Consider the following 17,689-nt stretch of genomic DNA (forward strand, 5'->3'; position numbering starts at 1 on the left):
TATGTTAATATCAGACAAAATAGACTTTAAATGCAAAGATGTTGTAAGAGACAAAGAAGGTCACTATACATTAATACAAAGGACAAGTCACCAAGAAGAAGTAACAATCATAAATGTTTATGCACCCAATCAAGGAGCTCCAAAATACATGAGACAACACTGGCTAAACTGAAGGGGGCAATAGACATTTCTACTATAATAGTCAGAGACTTCAATACACCAGACAGAGGAAATTGAGAACCTAAACAATGTGATAAATGCATTAGACTTAACAGACATATATAGATTGTTACATCCCAAATTACCAGGATATACATTCTTCTCTGGCACTCATGGAACATTCTCCAGGATAGAGCGTATGCTGGGGCACAAAACAAGTCTTAATAGAAGTAAAAAGATTGAAATTATTCAAAGTACATTCTCTGACCATAATACTAGTCTCAATAACATGAGACTAGTATTATTCATACCAGAACCAGACAACAATTACAGAAGGGGAAAAAACTATAGACCAATATATTTATGAATACAGACATAAAAATCCTCAACAAAATATCAGCAAACTGAATCTAGGGACATATAAAATGATTATACACCAGGGCCCGTGGAATTTATGGCAGGAAAGCAAAGTTGGTTTAATCTATACAAATATAACACAGTAAAAACCATATGAGGAGAACCTAAGATGGCGGCTAGGTGAGACAGGACAAAAAAAAAATCTCCGTGAAAAATACTAGAAAAAAAACAGAAGGAGACCCAGAGTACCAGTTTCAGCGATGTGCCAGTTGGATGAGGCCTCCTAGCACCACGGGGGCCGTATACTTGGTATAACCAGGAGTCTGCATTCCGAAGCGAGTGAGTAAGCCGGCTGGAAGACCCTCAGCCGTTCTGTGGTGTGGGGAAGCCAGGGGTTGGTGGCTGGAGACAAACTGGTTCTTTAAAAAAAAAAGGGAAAAATCGAGGAGTGGCCGCAGTTGCCAATGGTGGAAAACGTGCAGCAAAACACGACAGGAGCGAGCTGAGCCGGCCTCTCGGTGTTGGCCATGGAGGATAGCTAGCAGCAGACACCCTCGGGAACAAGGGAGTGCAGGGGAGAGCTGGAGGGAGGGAGAAGCCCCTCGGCTTGTAGCTGGATCCCCAGAGGGCTGGATAAACTCCTGCCCGGAGCCGTGCCCACAGCCCAGAGCCCCTCCAGTTGTCCCGGAGCTGGGAAGGAGGAACTGTGCGAAGAGAGGGGGTTGTGGAGATGCCCCGTTCAACCATTTTTGCGTTGGGCTGAGAATGCCCCAGCACGGCAGGGCAGCCCGGGGCTTCCCTTGAGTGATGGCACACAGTTGTGACGTAGCACAGCCCTCCCTCAGCAGAGGTCCTGGAAGATCACAGCTGAGAAAGAGGGCCCGCTCGGAAAACCGAGGGACGTTGTGCCAAGTCCGGTGGTTTGTGGGTCAGCGAGAGAGAGGGTCTGGGACAGATCCAAAATGAAGGCTTAGACTCTTGTGACGGCCTTGAATCTCCAGGAACACCTGGCGGGATTGACTATTAAAACTGCCCTGCCCCCTGGCCACCCGGACACACGTCCCACATTCAGGGCGGACGGCTCTAGCAACACACCCAAACTGAGTTCACCAACTGAACCCCACAAGAATCATTTCCCCACACACTGTGGGGACAAAGTTGGGGAGAGCTGACTTGAGGGGTATAGGTGACTCACAGATGCCACCTGCTGGTTAGCTAGAGAAAGTGTATGCCACCAACCTGTGTTTCTGAAAAATTAGATTGGCACTTTTTTTTTTAACAACTCAAAAGAACCCTATCAAGCAAAGCAAATGCCAAGAGGCCAAAAACAACAGAAAATCTCAATGCATATGATAAAACCAGAGGATATGGAGAACCCAAGTCCAAACACCCATATCAAAATATCAGAAGACACCCAGTTCTTGGCTCAATTAATCAAAGAACTACAATCGAGGAACAAAAACGTGGCAAAGGATTTAAAGGACATCAAGAAGACGATGGCCTGGGATATAAGCGACATAAAGAAGACCCTAGAAGAGCATAAAGAAGACATTGCAAGAGTAAATAAAAAAATAGAAGATCTTATGGAAATGAAAGAAACCATTGGCCAAATTAAAAAGACTCTGGATATTCACAATACAAGACTAGAGGAAGTTGAACAACATCTCAGTGTCCTAGAAGTCCACAGAACAGAAAATGAAAGAACAAAAGAAAGAATGGAGAAAAAAATCGAAAAAATCAAAATGGATCTCAGGGATACGATAGATAAAATAAAACGTCCAAACTTAAGACTCATTGGTGTCCCAGAAGGGTAAAGGTCTAGAAAGAGTATTCAAGGAAATTGTTGGGGAAAACTTCCCCAACCTTCCACACAATATAAATACACAAAGCATGAATGCCCAGCTAACTCCAAATAGAATAAATCCAAATAAACCCACTCCGAGACATATTCTGATCAGACTGTCAAATACTGAAGAGAAGGAGCAAGTTCTGAAAGCAGCAAGACAAAAGCAATTCACCACATACAAAGGAAACAACATAAGACTAAGTAGTGACTACTCAGCAGCCACCATGGAGGTGAGAAGGCAGTGGCATGACATATTTAAAATTCTGAGAGAGAAAAATTTCCAACCAAGAATACTTTATCCAGCAAAACTCTCCTTCAGATTTGAGGGAGAGCTTACATTTTTCACAGACAGACAAACGCTGAGAGAGTTTGCCAATAAAAGACCTGCCCTACTCCAGATACTAAAGAGAGCCCTACTGACAGAGAAACAAAGAAAGTAGAAAGAGATACAGAGAATTTTAACAGACATATATAGAACCTTACATCCCAGATCACCAGGACACTCATTTTTCTCTAGGGATCACAGATCTTTCTCCAGAAGGGACCATATGCTGGAACATAAAACAAGCCTCAATGAATTTAAGAAGAAAAAAGAAAATTGAATATATTCAAAGCACATACTCCAACCGCAATGGAATACAAATAGAAGTCAATAATTTTTTGAATTGTAACTCCACTATTTACTTCCTACATGATATAAAATACACAAACTCTAAGGACAAATCAGTGGTTTTGAACTCAACATAAAATATGTAATTTTTGACAAGAACTATATAAAGGTGGGGGAATGGAGGAGTATAGGAACATAGTCTATGTGTCCTATAGAAGTTAAGCTGGTATCAAAGAGAAATGGGGGAAGGGGCAATGGGGAGTTAAGAAATGAGTGTAAGGTTGCTGTTTGAGGTGAAGGGAAATTTCTAGCAATGGAGGGTGGGAAGGTGATAGCATTACAACATTCTACATGTGATTAATCCCACTAATGGAATGCTAGGGAGGGGGTGGAATGGGAAGATTTAGGCTGTATATATGTTTCCACAGTTGAGAAAAAAAAAACAAAACAGTCTAAATAGACAACTGAATGCCAAGGATGACCCTGGATAGGATTGGATGATGGAAGACAGGAGGCTCAAAGGGACACAGTTGATACATAAGGAAAAGGAAATATAGAATGTAAGCTTTGTTTCATTGTTGTATCTCTTGTACTTCTTAGCTGTGCTTAATGGGATTGCATAAAAGAATGTTCTTGCTCATGGGAATTGTATATGAGAATTATAGCGTTTGTTCAAGGATGTGTGCAGCTAGCTCTCATATGTTCAGAAGATAGAGCAATAGATGATGGATGATAGTGAGAGAGGAAGGGAGGGAAGGAGGGAGGGAGGGAGGGAAAGAAATAGCAGTGGGACAACATGTTAAAGTTTGTGGATCGGGGGTATCAGGGGGTATCGGGGGGGAGGTCAGGGAATGCTGGAGTTCTGTGTATGGGGTTTGTATGGTTTTTGCAACTGTTCCTATAACTTTGAATTTATTCCAAAATAAAATGTTAAAAAAAAACAAAAAATAAATTAAAAAAACCAAACCATATGAGCATGTTAATTGATACAGAAAAAACATCTGACAAAATCCAACACCCTTTTAGGAGAAAAATCCTCAACAAATTAGCAATAGAAGGGAACTCCTCAACCTGAGAAAGGACATAAATAACATCCTTGAAATGAACAATACAAATATGAAATTAAGAAAGCAATACCATTTAAAATAGCATCAAAGAATTGAAGCCTTAGTAATAAATTTAACAAAGGAAGTTCAAAACTTATATTCTGATCAAAATAAAGAAGGAAAAGGAAATAAAAATGTATTCTGCAATCTACAAAACATTGTGGAAAGAAATTAACGAAGATCTAGATAAATGGTAAAACATTCCATAATCATTGATCAGAAGCTACAGTGACCAAGACTATGTGGTCCTGGCATAAGGGTATACACACAGACCTATGGAATAGAATTGAGAGTTCAGAAATAAACCCATACATCTATGACCAACCAATATTTGACAAGGGTGCCAAGACCATTCAATGGGAGGAAAGAATAGTTTCTTCAACAGATGGTGCTGGGACAAATGGATATCCACATGCAAAGGAGTAAAGTTGGATCCTTACTTCACATCATATACAAAACTTAACTCAGAATGAATCATAGACCTAAATGCTACAGCTAAAACTATAAACCTCTTATAAAAAAAACACAGCAATAAACCTTTATGATCTTGGGTTAGACAAAGCCTTATTAGATATCACACCAAAACCACAAGCAACAGAAAAAAAATAGATAAATTGGATTTCACCAAAATTAAAAAATTTTAGGACACTATCAAAAAAGTGAAAATCAAACACGGAAAGGGAGAAAATTTTTCCAAATCATAAATCTGATAAGGGACTTGTATCCACTGTATATAAAAACCAACACAACTCAACAATAAAAAGACATGATTTAAAAATGGGCAAAGGATTAAATAGACTTTTCTCAAAAGAAAATACACAAATGGCCAATAAGAATGTCAAAAGATGCTTAATATCATTATTCACTAGGGAGGTGCAACTCAAAACCACAATAAAATATCACTTCACACCCAGAATGTTGGCTATAATCAGCAATGCAGACAAAGCAAGTGTCGGTGAGTCTATGGAGCAATTGGAACCCTCAAATACTGCTGGTGGAAACATAAAAAGGTGTAGCCACTTTAGAAGACTGGCAGCGCTTCAAAAATTAAACAGAGTTACCATGTGGCCCACATACTCTACTCCTAAATATATACCCAGAAGAATTAAAAACATGTTTACACAAAACCTTGTATATGAATGTTCATAGAAGCATTATTCATAATAGCCAAAAGGTGGGAAAAACCAAATGTCCATCAACTGATGAATGGTTAAACAAAATGTAGTATATGGTAGAATATTATTTAGCAATGAAGCTCTGATACATGCTACAACATGGATCACTCTTGAAAGCATTCCGCTTACTGAAAAAAGCCAGACAAAAATGGCCACATATTGTATGATTCCATTTATATGAAATGTTCAGAAATGGCAGATTCATAGATACAAGAAGTAGATTGGTTGTTGCCAGTACCTGGGGAGAGGGGGAAATGCAGACTGAGTGCTAATGGGTCCAGGGTTTCTTTTGGGGGTGATGATAAAGTTCTAACATTAGATATTAGTAATGGTTGCACAACTCTAAATATACTAAAAACCACTGAATTGTTCACTTTAAAAGGGTAAATTTTATGGTAACTGAAAAGCTGTGCAGATAGGAGTAATAGATAGTAATAGATAGCTATACAGTTAGGAAAAATAAAACATTTTGGTACATTAAAAAAGTCACAACATACAAAATTAATTGGTAACTTACAGAAATGAGGAAAACTGTCTGTAATAAATGTGTTGGAGAATTAAGATCCTTAATAGTTAATATAGTCTATGAAATTGAAAAAAAAATGGACCAAAGACATGAAAATACAAATAATCAATTTAATGATAACTAATGTTTTTTGGAGCCGTTGTTTGCAGGCATTGTGATTAGTGCTGTGTATATGGTACCTCATTCATCCTCATGAGTCTGTAAAGAAGGTATGATTATCAGGCCCATTTTAAAAAATGAGGTAGTGAGGCTTAGTGAAGAATTAATGGAAGATCCAAATCACATAGCTAGTAAATTCCTTTGAACTTGGATCTTGTCGAACTCCAAAGCTAGCCACCACCCTTTCAAAGGAAAACCTAATAATCAAAGCAATGGTAAGGTAAACAACAATTTTATATATATATATATATATATATATATACACACACACACATATATATATATATGTATACATGTATATATGTGTATATATATATACACATATATATATGTATATATATATCAGATTGGCAAAGATCAAAAAAAATAATTTTAGCCAGTGTAGTGAGGGTGTGGTAAGACATCCATTCACTCATGCTTCATTCATTTTTAATTTCTGAACATTAAGTAATTATTGAACATCTTCAGGGAGCCAGGTACTTTCTAGGTGCTTGGGATATAGCATGGACCAGATCAAAATCCCTGCCCTCTTGGAGCTGTCCTACCCAGCTGGTAGGAGATGTATATTGGTATTACTTTTCTAGGCAAATTTGAAAATAATTACCAAGAGTCTTAAATATGTTCATGCATTTTGACCAAGTATTTCCACTCCCGGTAATTTACTCCATTCATCATATAGTTATCTAAAATGGCAAAAAGGTGGAAAAGACAAAACTTTACAAATAGAAATCCTTAAATAATTTATGGTACATTCACATGTTGAAATAAGATGTTGCCATTAGATATCATGTTTGCAAAAAAAATTACAGAAAAAATGCTTATTTGAGAAAAAGGCAGGATGCCAAACAATATACAGTATGATTTGAAGGTTATTATCTAGGTAGCTAGCCGTTAGTAAAATACTGGAGAGATATACACTGATATTTTAATGGTGACTGATAGGATTACAGGGTTTTAAAAATTAATTCCCCAAATTTCCACAATGCGTATGTATAACTTTTATAATGATGAAGGGGGATAATTAGGAAAAATATCTGTAAAAAGGTTTAGTCATCTTTCAAGGTCCAGCTCAAATGGGAAGGAAAATCCCTCCCAGTGCACTATTTTCTCCTTACCCTGTACATTCTCCTGGTGCAATTTCATCCAGCACTCCCATGTCCTTCCAAACCTCCCAGACAAGAACTTTGGTGCAGATCATTTATCTGAGAGCAGATCCTAGGAAGCACAAGTGAGGGAGGGAAGGGAGAAAGACCGATAGGTATACGCTCATGAGCAGGTTACTGATGTGGGCAACTGGGCTCAATCCCAATGGAAGCCCCCTCAGGAATCATCTAGAATGTGTCTCAGAATGTATCTCACCCACCATGAACAGCAGCCTGTGGAATTTATCAGCTGCTCTTGTCCTCCATTGGTTGAGGGTGGCCCTCAGTGGGGCTGACTTCCCCACACACCAGGTCCAGCTTATTCTTGGCTGAGTGTTCTTCCCAGGCAGAACAGCACAGAGATGGCATGTCAAGGACTATCTGCAGCTGCACAGGAACTCAGGTGAGTCCACAGGATATGTGACAGGGCATCAACAGTATCTGCTGTTTTCCCTAACATGGCTTCAAGTCCCCTCATGACCTGGTCTCATCACTCTACACTCCCCTGGCTGCTGCCAGCCTGTTCAGCATCCTTATGTGAGTTAGACATCCACTCTGGGTGGATGCGGACTTCCAGCTGCACAACTAAGCTGGTGGAAGGAACCCTTACACTAATTAGGTGTCCGTTTTTCAGAGGGACAGTGTCCTGAGCCTAGGTGCATGGCTCGGAGAGGCTAGATTTCACCTTGCCTATCCCCTTAGTATGAAAGACATCTGTGCACAGCCAACAACCTGCCCAACCAGAAGCAGCAGCCCTGCACGTTCCCATTTCTACATTATAGGCTCCAGTCACACTGAATGACTAGTAAGTCCCAAAAAGTCATTCTCTCTCTCTCTCTCTCTCTCTCTCTCTCTCTCTCTCTCCCTCTCATTCATGTTGTGTCCTCTGCCAAATACACCTCCTCATAATGCTCCCCTACCTAATTAGCCCAACGGCAACTCAACTTTTCAGCTTCCATGTCACTTCCTCCAGGAAGAGGTCCTTAACTCCCAGGCCTGGGTTAGAAGCCTCTCCCATGAGCCCCACCTGGAATTTCCAGACAGTACCCTCTGTAGGACATGGCCAGAGGGGATTATGATCAATGTGGGGCCAGTCTTTCCTTCCCTTTGACCTGTCCTGGTTGTCTCAGCAGCATAGGAGGCTGTACTTTACTATGCAGGTGTGGGGTGAGTAAAAAGGAACTGCAACATAGGAGGCTTTTCAAGTTTTTAGATTCTGTACACTAAATGAGTTCTGCTATGAGACAAGGAAAAAGCTTCCAAGTAAAATTCTTCCCAGAGTAAGGAGGGGTCTCTTGGGAACACAGCCTGGTTTCTAATCCTGTTTCCCTGTCCTCCAAGAAAGCGCCTCTTCTTCAGGCTGCCACATGTCACACATGGCCCATCAGCCCCTTCAGAGGCTGCACCTCCTTCCTGCAGAAACTGGCCTTTCTCCGGATCTGTCAGCCAATCAGACATTTCAAGACCAATCCACAGGCCATTCCAGACTGGCTTTTTGGGTAGAGCTTTGGCCCCAAAGTCCCAATTTGGTTTAGGTCCCCCACCAGGGTGTGTGGCAAATATACCTCTTTATCTCTAGAGACTTGGTCTAAACTGAAGGTTCTCAATTTTTTTTTGTGTGCGTAAGAATCACCCAGGGAGCTCTCAGGGCCTCACCCTAAGGATTTCAGTTCTTTAGATCTGCAGACCATATTTCCAAACCCTAAACACAAAGGATCCTGTTTTCCTAGGGCATCCACAATCTTTATGCCACCTCCCTCAAAATGGAATGAGCACTCTAAGCAACAATGAAAAAAGGGTAATAGTTTCTCTGGTTCTTTGCATCCCTCCCTACCCCTCCCCACCACACACACACACACAAACAACATCTTAAAACTGCTGCTTCTTTGGATCCACTAGAAATAAGAAATGAGCCTATTACTGAGTCATCCACCTCTTAGTGGCTGTTTCCTTGACCACACTAAAGTTCTGAAATTACCATTTTTATCTGTTATTAGATAAGGCATTTTTTTTCCCCAGATGGGCAAAGGGGTGGGGCACAGAGTTTATCCTTCTAGTCATCTTCATTCCCTTCTTCAGTTGTTCAACACATGTTACCCAGGAGCCTCTGTGCAGGCCACTTGTCACTGCATGTAACTCCCTTTTTATTAAATAAGTTAAATGAATTGATACATGTTAAGCACTTAGCATAGTAAGTACACTATTACTACTTTATTTCATTAATTCTAAAATACATCTCTTTTCACATCTCTGAAATCAATATACAACTTACAATCAATGTTGTTCACTCCCCTTGAGTGAAGGCCCCTTCAAGGCTTCATCATTAAACCACACCCCCCCCCAGCCCCTGGCAGGGTGCCTGGGACATAGGGGTGCTTAATGAACTGATGCAATTAATGGAAAAACGAACGAAGCCTTCCCTGATACCACCGCTACCACACACAGACCACATGTGATCTCTCTCCTTCCATCTCCCAAGGTGCTTAGGCCAGACATCTTTTCTGGTATTTCTCATATTCTACCTCAAACTTATAATCTACTCTCCTCCATTGGAATGAAGGTAAGGGCCCTGTCTTATTTATCTGAGGCCCCTCATGCAATAGTTTGCACAGTGCCTTCCACACAGGTGGCTCAACCAAAGTGCTTCTAGTTGCAAGAAAATGCTCAAGGTTAGCTTCATCATAGTTTCCCACTGGCCGGGCTGTGAGCTCTGCGAGGCAGCAATTTGTTTCTTCTCACTTCTATGAGTGATTTGATCCTATTTACCTCTACTCTATCATGTGCATATATAATAAGTACTGTTTTAAGTTTCCTTGGCTGCTCAAGCAAATATCATGCAATGGGTTGGCTTAGATAATGGGAATTTATTAGCTCACACGTTTGAGGCTAGGAGAAGTCGAAATCAAGGCATCATCAAGGCAATGCTTTCTCCTGAGACTGGTGTTCTGGGGCTGGCTGGCTGCAATCCTTGGTCCTGGGCTCCTCTGTCATGTGGAAATGCACATGATGGCCTCTCCTGGCCTCTTCCTTCTCTTCCAGGTTCTGCTGATGTCCAGCTACTGGCTGCTCCCTCTGGCTTTCTCTCTCTCTGAATTTTATTCTGCTTATAAAGGAATCCAGTAATAGGATTACTAAACCCATCCTGATTTAGTTGGGCCATACCTTAACTGAAGTAACCTCATCAAAAAGTCCTACTTAACAATGTGTTTACACTCATAGGAATTAAGTTCAAGAACATGTTTTTCTGGGGTACATAGCTCCAAAGCATCACAAGTACTGAATGACAAACATACCCATACCAACCTTTCTTTGCTCCCAACCAGTTTGACACACCTTCCATCTCTGGAATAAACCCATCACGAAGTGCACAACACATATTTTTTTAATAACCAACACAGCAGCAGAGTTCTTCAGAATTCCAGACCACAACAGAATGAGGGTGAATTAGGTCTGTGTAGTATTCATATAGAAATCTTCTCTCCTCAGGAAAGCTGTTGCTTTGGAGCAAGGTCTACAGCTTCTTTATTTTTTTTTTAGATTAAATTTATTTCAAAAGTCAACTTTATACTACTAACATAATTGGAAAATCAATATCACTTATAAATAGAAGCTAACAAAAAACTAAATTTAATAAGGATGATGTTATTTATTAAAGTCTAGCTAGATGCCATTTCCTACCAAGGCTTAGAGCCTGAAACTTTTTTTGTTATTTTTTAGATTTTTATTGTGACAACAAACATACAAGACAAAATTTCCCATTTTAACCACTTATATGTGTACAATTCAGCAATATTAATTACATTCACAATGTTGTGACACCAACACCACCATCCATTACCAAAATTTTTCATCACCTTAAACAGAAACTCTGTATTCACGAAGCATTCCTCCACCCCTGCCTCCCCCCACCCCCGTAACCTGTAATTTACTTTCTGTCTCTATGAATTTGCTTATTCCAGATATTTCATGTAAGTGAAATCATACAATATTTTTCCTTTTGTGTCTGGTTTATTCCACTCAACATAATTGTCTTCAAGGGGGTCTGTAGCTTTTAAAACCCTTGATCTCAACTGAAATGAAGGTCTTTAGGGATTGGACCCAGACAACAGTTATTTTATTTTATTTTATTTTATTTTATTTATTTATTTATTTATTTATTTATTTATTTATTTATTTATTTATTTTAAGTTCTCAAGCAATTCCAATGTGCAGCCCAGCTAGAGGTCTATGGTAACCTGTAACATATAAGTTTGCCCTCAACAAATTCAATGTAAGGGGTGATCTGGGTTTTGCGAAGGACTTAGTTTACCAGGGTCTACTTCCCACACCTTTCTGAGACTCCGGGGCAGGGTGGCACAGCAGCCGGGCCTATAGCTCTGCTAGAGTTGATTGAATGATGTCAATCCTGCCACGGGTTTCTGGGCAAGGATCTGGAAAACTTAACTCTGGCCCTGTCTCTCCACTACCAGCCACTGACCTCAGGCAAATCAAGCCCTCAGAGGGACTCAGTCTCCTCAAACACAAAACAAGATTGCTCTGCTCTCATAGATCAAAAGTTTTATAATTCCAATCTAGCCTCTCAGGGGAGAAATTAGGGTCTATAACAGAAAACTGTTTTAAGATCTATACATGTATGGCAAGAGTAGAATTATTTTTTAGGCTCTGAGTTTATTCCTTTTTTTTTTTTTTTTTGCCATCCAATTAATTTCATCCAGTATTTGGGCCTATGTTTTCATGTGGAGACATTTACTTTCTATTTCTTGCAGTGTGTGCTTGTATGGAATGAGTTATCCTAACTTGTATTTCATCAATCAGAAAATAATATCTAGGTAAAGGTAAAGTGATTCTTAAAGAAGCAGCATTCCATCTTCACCTAAAACAGCATTAGAATAAATCTCTTATTTGGAGGTATATGTGGATTTTGCCATAAAATAGCAAACTGAGATTGTGTGATTTATTCTTTTTTAAAAAGGGACAGTGACTTTAAGCAGTATCTGCTTATTAATCAGTCTTCTTGAATGAACAGGAGGGAATTTTATGTAGGACAAATGGTAATCTAGCATCACAACAGCTAGCAGTCAATAATTTGTTCTTGAAGTATCTCTAAAGTTCATTCTGTCTAGAACAATGGTAGCTAACCCCTCAGGCTTATTATGTGCCAGGAACCATTCTAATGGAATATATTAGCTCATTTGTTCTTCGCAATTACTTTCTTGGGAGGATGCCGTGCGAACATCCTTGTTTTACTGAAGAGGAAACTGAGCCTAGCCCAATGCTAGGCATGGTGGAGACTTGTTAAATAATTTATGTAACTCTGGAAAAACCTATGTCCACTTACCAGGATCTACTCCCCTGCAAAACTGTTTAAGAACTTTTTCAGAGTGACCCCGTGCAATGGTTAAGAGCATGGACTCTGGAGCCCCCACACTGGCATCGTCACATCCAAGACTGAAATCAAATACTGGCCTTGTCATTTATGTGAACTGGGGGAAGTCTCAACCTCTTTAAGCCTGTACACTCATCTTAAAAATGGGGACAATAGTGCTTAGTACTCCTCATAGGGAGCTGTGAGGATGGAATGAAAATGTACAATGCATATCAAAGGCTTAGCGCAGGGCCTGGCAAGAGCGTGTATTATAGGGAGCTTTAAAAGGTCTTTATCAACTGATGACATCTTTGTGCAGGTTAAATAAGGCTGCCTTTGTTGAGAATGATGAATGTTGAGCTGATATCTCAAGAAATTATGCAGACAAACCTGACTTGCTTAGAGACTGCAGGTATTTGCATAACTATTCCTTCACTTGACCCTCCAGAGTGCTGCCTCCTGAAGCCTCGAGCATTTTCTGTTCTGGTGTGACCTGTAGCCAGGAACTTAACATTTGGAGAAATAACTGGGAACTTTCTGCAAAATTTGGCAACACTTCCCAAATGCTAAGTGCTTGGTGAGTATGAGAAATGTCATTGTACATGGAAATTGGAAAAAGCAGTCCATGCTTAATGCTTGAGAGTTCTGGAGCCCTCCTTTGTGGCCCAGAAACTTATATTAATGACGCATTGTCACCCCTTTTAAGATTAGGGGACCCAAGGCAAATCACACTGTGCTTGCCTTCTCAAACTCTACCCCCAGTTAAAATCAAGGTTAATTTTGAAGGAAAAAGAAGTCCCCAAAAGTTAACATGGAGTTTAAGAAATTGTAAAGACAGGAGGGCAGTCCTGTCTGCTTGTCCTGGGATCCAGGTGAGTTCAGGCTGAAAGCTCCTCTGACATCACATCCAGGGGCTCACACCCATTTCCCAACATGCTGGAGGGATGTTTCCCTCAGTGGCAGAGGATCCCTATGGCTGAGATTCCCAAGCAAAAGAAGGAAGGTGGAAATGTTTTGTTTGAAAAAGCTCCTCAGGAACTTGGAAGGCAAGTCTGCAGTATTCTGGAGAATCACTGAGAACCAAAACTTAATTTTGGATAAAATCCTGAGGCCCCAGAGACAGAGTTTGCCCAAGCGTTAGGAATAAGCAGAACCAGGACTAAAACCCAGACCACCGACCCCCAGTCCATGCCCTTTCCTCTGCTTCCAGAGTTGTTTGTGGTAAGAACTGGGAAGTCTTCTTTTGGAACTACCCTCTCCCCAGACTCCCACTCACAACCTAAGCACGAAGACCTTTCAAATTTAGACCTGGTAATTGCCCTTGATTTATTTTTCTGCAGGCTAGCTCTGAGAGAACTAGCAAAGGCATCCTAAACACATGCATAGGATTCTTGTCCAAGAAGTCTGGAGACTGGCTTGACTGCATTTGCCACTTAGAGAGTGCAGGCAGTTTACCTTTGGATTTAGCGATGGAAAGACAGGATCAACCCTGGCTTTTTAAGAGTCCATAGTATTTCCACAGCATTGTGCGCATCTGAAAGCCTGGTAACAACTATGCAGCATCCCACTCCATCCTGATAATGAGCTGTCAGCAACTTAACAGTCAAGGCAGAAGGAAATTGATTGAGGAAAACCACAGTCATTTAGCTCACTGAAATCTCAAGGTCAGAGTCTTCTCAAATTCTCTGGCTTCATTTTGGAACTAACCTCAGTCAAGCTTCCAGAAAACTGATGCTAATATTCCTAGGAAATGAAATTTGAGGCTTACTAAATATACCTTGGGAGGTTAGTTTGAGACACTATGGAACCAAACTTCAAGGCAAGAGTATCTCAGGTCTGATTTTTCTCAAAAGAACAAATGTGATATGGTAGTTAATGGACACTTTAAATAATTTTAAATAAGTAGGCTATTTTCTGTGTGCAAAGTAACCACTCAGCATTCTGGGCACACAAATTTTCCCAAAGAGTATATTAGTTAACTATTGTTGTGTAACAAATTACTACAAAACAGTGGTTTAAACAACAAACATTTATTATCTCTCAGTTTCTGTGGGTCAGGAATTTGAAAGTGGCTTAGCTGGGTGGTTCCGGCCCAGGATCGCACATGAGAATGTAGTCAAGATGTCAGCTGGGACCACAGTCATCTGAAGGCTTGACTAGGCTGGAGTACCTGCTTCCGAGATGGCTCACTCACATGGCTTGTGGCAGCAGTACTTAGATCCTCACCTCTAGATCTTCTCTGAAAGGCCTTGAGTACCTTCACGACATGGCAGCTGGCTTTCCACAGAGTGAGTGATCCATGACAGCACAAAGAGAAAGCTGTAAAGCCTTTTATTACCTAGTCTTGGAAGTGATACATCATCACTTCCATGTTCTATTTGTTGGAAGGGAGTCACTAAATTCAGCCCATGTGCAAAGAGAGGGGAACAAAGCTCCACCTTTTAAAGACAACCATATCAAATAATTTGTGGATGGACTTTAAAACCACTACAGAGAGCCAAGTTTTGTTTCTTATTTGTTAACAACAAGTTATCAGTGTCCAGTGCACCTTCTAATTATTCTCAGTGTTTTTCTAAAGCGGCAACAGAAGTATCTGTCAAGTACCTAGACAGAGAATTAAAAACATGCCAAGTAGCTATATCAGTTCTGGCAGATCCACTAATGATAAGTTTCCTGAGGATAAACTTCATATGATGAACAACAACAGCTACCACCAAATACAAAACACTCAAAACATGTCTTCTTAGGCAAGAGAGAGGGCTATGGTAACTTATGAAGGAATAAAATAGGTGCTGCACCAACTGTCTTTTTTCCATATATCTATAAATAGTCATTTCTTTCCTAGACAGATGCCAACCCATGTTAAAATACTTTTATGCCATTCTTATTTAAGGGCTGTTACTATAATCAGTATAAAAATTGTACATGTCTTCAATTACAGGCCGTACTGTAACTGTTTCCACCTAGTGGATGGAAACAGTACTTAAAAGCATTAGAAAAATAACAGACAAAATTTGTTTCATAGATAAAATTTACTTTGAGTTACATGTTTTTTTTACAATCATTTCATATACTTGATATATATGAGTAGATTCCATCTCAATAAATATTATAGAAATCCTTTCTATAAAGCAAACAATCTTTGCTTTATAAATAAAAATTTTCATATACACTGCCACCTTTGGGATTCTCACAGTCAATAACATGACATACTACTAAGAACCAGGATATAATCCAAAAGTCTCCCGGAGCCAATGGATGTAACAGGGTCCATACACTAGAGCCCTGTTAGACTGACAACTCCAAAAGAGCAAAGAATAGTTGAGTGCTTGCCATATGAAACTCAATGAGGATTTGTTAAAGGAACCAATAAAGCTCATGCATTTTACTTCAAAGGAGACTCCTTCACCCAGAACCTAGTTCCTCTTTCCTACCTTACAAACTAGTCCTGGAAACTTTGCAGTTTGAGTTCCAACTCTACAGCAGATCAGAAGTGAAGAACTGAGGCAAGAAAGTTCATTTCTGTCAAGCTGTTAAGATTGATAATGAACAGCAAAGAAGAAAAGTGTTGGACAAGATACACAAAACCAAAGCACGTCATTCTTGGGGCCAGTCAGTGTAGGAACAAGCAATGCATACCAACTTGAATTTATGATAATAACTGTGGGGTTATCAAAATGGTTATGTTCCGTATACCCATTTAAGAATGGAGGGGATGATGAATGTAGTATATTTTAGAATGATTTTTGATAAAATTTTAAAAAAACTTTTGTCTTTTTTTGTTGGTTTGTTTAAAGGATGAGCTCTTAATCATGGCTAGTCAGAAAAATGAATTTCCTGTGGATTCCAAACAATTAAAGCTTGATAGCATACTTAAAGCAGATATTAACTAAAAAAATAATTTACTACTACTGTCACTTATGTTAAATAAGTAAACCCAATTAGTTGTTATTCTTTCCTTTATTTTTTTAAAGCAAAGGGACTTATTTTTGAGATAGCGCAGGGCTGATTCCTCCCCAGACCCACCCCACCATCCAGAATACTACACCTTGCTGGCATTAAATAAGCAAAAGTAACATTTACCCTTGGTAGAAAATTCAAAATGTGCACGAAGATAAAACAATGAAAAGTACAAGTCACCTTCCTAGTTTTTGACCACCCTGAACACCCCTGACATTCAAACTGACACAGACACTTAGCTTCTCAGTCCCTTTCCTCAACAATGACCATATGACAGTTTCAATAACCATATGACAATTTCTTATGTATTCATTGAAAAAACAAATGTTAATATGCATATAAACAGGTGTCCTTTTGGAAACACAGACATCTGAGGATTTATCTGTTCCTAAGTCATCAGTTTGCACTTTAATACCCAGTTCTTTTTCTCTCCCTTCAAATTCTGGAAATCAAGCTTAAAAAAATTTTTTCCCTACTTCATAGGTACTTTCTTTTCCTTTGTGTTGAAAACAAAAATAAAAACAAAACAAAAAAGCTACCAAGAATATCTCCATTCCAAGTATCAATGAATTTCCCAACCACAGACAAGAATAGCAATTTATTTTTCTCCTATAAAACTCTGGTTTTTAACTGTAACTTAGTCTTTTAAAGGGTAAATTTTCCACATAATTTAATTCAATTCAAAATGTAACTAAATACCTACTATGTGCAAATAACTATGCTATGTACAGAGTCAGACACACTTCCTGACCATGAAGAGCTTGGTGCTCATATAGCACAGTGAGGGAGGGTGAAGGAAGGAAGAATGAGAGCCAGAGTAGCAAACACTATAATAAATTAAATAAGACTGAGAAGCAGGGATCATACCAGGTTAAAAGTAGAGCAAACAGTCTCTACTGACTGATACACAGACACAGCAATCATTCCTGTACCTCCCAGCCTCCTCCCTCCTTCTTTCTTATCCCTACCTTCTTCCCAACTATCCTAAGCTGTTGGAGCTTGACTGCTTCCAAATAATTTTGAACCCTACTGAATCACAATGGGACAGTGGCTCAGATTAGGAAAATATTACTAAAGGCCAGAAATCACAAAGGAAAGCTGAACAATAAACAGTACTTTTAATTGCTGTACAGATACTAGTGAATGTGATTTTGCCTCTGTAATGCTTTAAAGTGTTATCTTCTTATCTAAAGTAGGGTAGGGGTGTAAAACCATCGGGGTTCCAGGAGCTTTAAAAAAAAAAAAAAAAGGTGAGGAGAGATTCAATAAAGAGACAGTCTCTTA

This window comes from Choloepus didactylus, chromosome 19 (assembly GCF_015220235.1).
Source record: "Choloepus didactylus isolate mChoDid1 chromosome 19, mChoDid1.pri, whole genome shotgun sequence".
Classification (NCBI taxonomy): Eukaryota; Metazoa; Chordata; class Mammalia; order Pilosa; family Megalonychidae; genus Choloepus; species Choloepus didactylus.